Consider the following 4,966-nt stretch of genomic DNA (forward strand, 5'->3'; position numbering starts at 1 on the left):
AAGATTACACTAAATACGCCGATAGTAGTGAATAACACTAGAGAATACCAGTAGAGGGCGCCCATTGACTTAAAGAAGTTCAGGAGGCCAGAACATGTTCAGCCTGAACCATTTTGGGTTGGGCGAACTTGGGATCTGCTTCTACATATTCACATCGTTTTAGAGACCTGTCAATAAAAATACAGCCCTCTTTAACAGCCCTCGGTGTGATTGAAATTTTTGTTTTTCTTTACTAGTTGTTTTCTTTACTAGTTGTTGACTTTTCCTAAAATAATTTTTCCTGTTATTTGGGAAATTGGAATTATACTAAATTGTATATATATATATATATATTTGCTAAATATTTGCTGGTGTATGCTTGTGCTGAATTAATGAGGAAAGATGAATGTGTTCATCTAAAATGACTGACTTATTTTGTCAAGGGTGTTTCATTGGGAAATAAAGAATTTACACATTTGCATCTTAACGAAGGAGTAGCGTATGTATTATTATTATTATTATTATTGTTGTTGTTGTTGTTGTTGGGGCTGACCATATCCAATTCCCACCCGAATTTGGAATGGCCAGTTGTCTGCAACTGCTGCCGCGTATATGCACGAACCCCACTGCCAATTTGGGAGAGGGTAGACATCCACGTTTCCCCTCCGAAATATCCGGTGTCGCCGGCTGCTTTTTTTTCTCGGCGCTTACAGCTAAACTTGCATAGAGCGCAACTTGATGGAGACCTTTCATATGGGGTTTTAACATGCAGTCCCCAGGCGCCTCCGACCAGCGGAGGTCGCTAGATAGCGATTAACGCGTACACCTTTCTGACAACCCTCCGGTACCCTGGACGACGCATTTTTTAGCTCCGAGGGATCTGAATGTACTTATTGAGTCAATTTAAGGCATTCTAATTTTATGCCCCTCACTCCAAATAATATGTTTTTTCAAGCCATGATATGGACAGCAGGGACAATTTCTGAATGACAATACTTTCAAGGTGCAGGGGTCCTAAAATCACCTAATAGTCTTGATAAATCAAAGAGTCACATTTCTAAAATTCAAATCAACCTGGAAGGTACCATCATAAATTAAATATTCTTCTGATAATTGAATGTGAAACAAAGAAGCGTTCAGTCTCTCTCCATTGCTGGATAAATCATGCACTGTAATATTCTTATCCCTAGATTAAAAATGTGTGAATTCAAAGAATGCATCACTGAAATATTCTAAGCAAGCACAGGAGCTCAGCTGTGTCCTGAGCTCACAAGTTCCAGTTATTTTCACACCAATGTCTTCTCCTCTACCCTTGTCCTCCATCCTTCCCTTCTCACCCCCCAGACACAGAAACGCCATTCCTTTCTTTTCTCTGTTTAGATAAAGTTGCTCTTTGTGGCCTTGAATAGCTGTCCGGTGACATCACTAACGCGTGCCTGGTCCAGTTGTTACTCTCGGGTCACTGTTTTTCATTTGACTGAGATCCCACAGGCCATTTTAGGTTCATAAGGTCATACGAGCATTGTGCTTTGAATAGGTCATTTAAGAGACATAAAGAGGGAACCATTGCTGTTACTAAGTTGCATGAAACCTTTAATGGGAATTTTAAATGCTCTACTGGCAAGGTTAAAGTGTGAGACGTCATGGGAAACAGCACAGAGAAGGAACCTTTTTCCAAGGCGGTAAAGGAGTTGTGGGTATTATGTCAAATAATGCTGTTACAAATAGCGGCCAGGGTGCTGACATTTTAACAGCACACTGTGGATGCGTATATTTACACACTGCGAAACCGCTTGAACCTTGCCACACAGTTGGTGCATATGCAGTAAATCGGGCGTCTTGGGATAATGCTCCCCCAGTGCATTTCACCCGGGCAGTTGACCCTCCTCACCTTATGACATCTGCCGGAGTAACCTGATCCAAACATGAACACAAAGCCTCACTTATCGACACAGGTCCACTCTGTCAGTTTGGGAGACAAAGAGAGAAAGAAATCCAAGGGGACAGACAGTCTGTCGTCCGAAACAAAAAATCACCTCAGGGTGTGTCCAAAACCTCTGTCCAGCCAGAGATAATCCAATTTTCAAGAAACACAACACAGACTCATTTTTTCTCTCTCTGTCCATTGTTAACTGCCCCCTCTTACTACCTAGTCTTTTATCCCTTCACCGTGATTTAGTATTTGAGACTCAGTGACCTTTGACATGCGACAGCCCAAATGACCTGTACCAAACCAAATATATTCAGCGATGTAGTCTGTCATTTCTTGCAATGAATTTTTCATTCACATGTCACTGACTGTTTTCAATGGCTAATGTGAAAGGAACCAGCCACACAGATCAGATGAACCTCTGGGGATGGTGTGTTTTGAATGAATATGGAAGTCGCCCTGGCTTTTAAAATCTTAAATGTTTGACGGGATCGGCTTTGGCAATGCAGCGATCATCTCCCGGGGATGGGAAACAACTTTCCACCGGAGGGATAAACACTGACGGTGAAGAAGGCCGAGACAGAGCAGGAAAGAATGCAAGAGGGTAACCGCACAGGGACCTAAGGGCTGAGTCAGGGCTGCTGGTTGTAGCTCGACTCATGGCAGTTGCCCCTCAGGCCCTTTGCAAGAGTTCTAAAGGAGATGAGGGCAAGAAGTGACCAGTCTCTTGAAAACACTGACTCAATTGTTTTAATACCTCTTCCAGCGCTCCAAATAAGACTTGTGGTTGATGGAAGGGGGATAAGGAGTTTATTTAGGGGATTCTACTCAACTTAAGTCATGGCAATGGTAATGTTAGTCTCCTGGATGGAGGCGTTTGTTGAAAAAACTGCCCCGCACTTCATCATTGCTCAGGCGTTTGTTATTTTTCCCGCTAAGTTCACATATTGCGTCCCATATATCCAATACAGATGAAAAGCTCCATGGATTTCAAAGACAGCCCCTACCGGTTCACACACTGAGAAAGAATGCTACTGCCCTTCAGAGGGAACACCATACACAGACACACACTCACACAGACACACACACAGACACACACTTTCACACACTTGGCACATACATAATAGTCATAATATTGCTGTTTCGTATAATACATCTGTGTCAGATTAAAAATTAATATTCTCACAGATTAACGTAAAATTGAAATATGTGGGAGACAACTTTTTTGTTATTTTATTCCCAAGAAAAGTATAACATTTTCACAGTTTCTGAACAGGAGCCGGAGACGGGAAGCGTGTGACAGACATATTAGTGAGAGATGAGTAAATGTCTGCCTTGGAGATTTAAAGACTTCACACTAGTCTGAATTTTCATTCATTTGTCTTTCTCACTCTGTGCGTGCGCGCAAGTTAGCGTGCTGGAACTGTGCACACTGGCCAGTCATTTATCACATCCTTTGCAAGCAGTAGCCTGTGTGTGTTTTTTTATTTTAAAATAATGCATTTGACAAAATGAAAGCACTATTCCTAAAGCCATGGCTACAGTAAATGCATTTGTGCTTTAATATTATCACTTGCCTTCTTCACCTATCGGCAATCAATGGCTAGGAAATGATCCTTACAAGGCTGTGTGAAGGCTGGGCACATTATAATGGTTTAGCATTATAGAAAACTGGAGCAGTCCACCTCTTATTTCTCTCAGAATAAATAGCTGATTGCCAATTAAAATTCATTTATAAATTATGTGTGCTGTTAATCTAGGTTGTGCACAAATAGTAAAAGCAGCTGTGCTAAAGACAGGACCAATATTTTGTGAAGATGTACAAGGTGTAGAGCAGTAGCCTTGGACATTCTAATCTTTACTCCATGCAGTACATAGATGAACAGCAGCACTGTGAGGAGAGATGGCCCCTTTTATTTTGTCTGTAGGGCACTGCTGTAGCCATGGTTACTTGTGTTGTTTTTCGTTTCAAGCTAGCCTCAACATGTGAGCAGGAAGTCATGCCAGACATTGAGGAGACCTGTGGTACCCCCAAGGAGATTGGAAAAACACACATAATTATTTCTCCTTAAGGTACACTGCTTCCGAGCCCTTGTGGTTTGATACGGAAAACCCTCAACGTGACCAGGGGACGATGTAGTAGGTGCTCTAAACTCTAAAAACGGAGTCTTCCTGTCTCATGAAATGGAGGGAAAATGAGGGTGATGGAGATCAAGGGTTAGTGGTGGGGTGCTGGGCAAGGTTATGCGCCAGTAAAATAATGGAAGGCTGCAGTGAAACACCATAGTATAGCAGAACAAAAGAAAGAATGCTTTGAAACACAATACACACAATATTCTTTTAGAATTTGAATAATCACACAATAGTGCAACAAAGCAATGTGAAAAATAATTCCAAGTCTTTCAAGACTGAATGATCCCAGGTAATCTACAAAAAAATCTGTCTGATCAAACTGTCTTGGAATGCATATGAACAGTTCAGTTCCTTATGCAGTAAGTCGAGAGCTCATTCATAGTTATTGCAATAATAAACTGCAAAACCAGTTTGGGTTCTGCCTTATCACTTATTTTCTTCCTGACTTGGTTAATCATCACACAGAGCAATCATACTTACTGCTCGATGATCAATTTAAATGATTACTATTAATATTACTATTACTATCCAGTTTACATGCAGGAGCCAAAGAAAATGCAACAGGAAAGATTTTGGATATTAGATAGGCAGTGCTGGTTTTATCAGGGCCACTTTTCCATTTTTTCTTTTGGACCCTTCTGGAGGAATGTGGGCTTTTCAGGCAACAGTACAGGTCAACATTAATGTACAGCCCCACACTGGCTCCTGTTGGGCACAGCAATAAATGGTAATTGAAGAAACAGACCACTAAGTAACCATGCCATATTTCATCCCTGAGTTGAATAACAACTAAGAAATACGGCCTAGGCACTATTAGAATGTAAGTCATTCTCTTTTGCACTCTGAAGTTGCCCATAGATCACATAAGTGATTTCATTGGTTGTAGACTCTATTGTGATCTTATTATTATTGAAATAATTACAC

The sequence above is a fragment of the Anguilla rostrata genome, chromosome 3 (genome assembly GCF_018555375.3).
Source record: "Anguilla rostrata isolate EN2019 chromosome 3, ASM1855537v3, whole genome shotgun sequence".
Classification (NCBI taxonomy): Eukaryota; Metazoa; Chordata; class Actinopteri; order Anguilliformes; family Anguillidae; genus Anguilla; species Anguilla rostrata.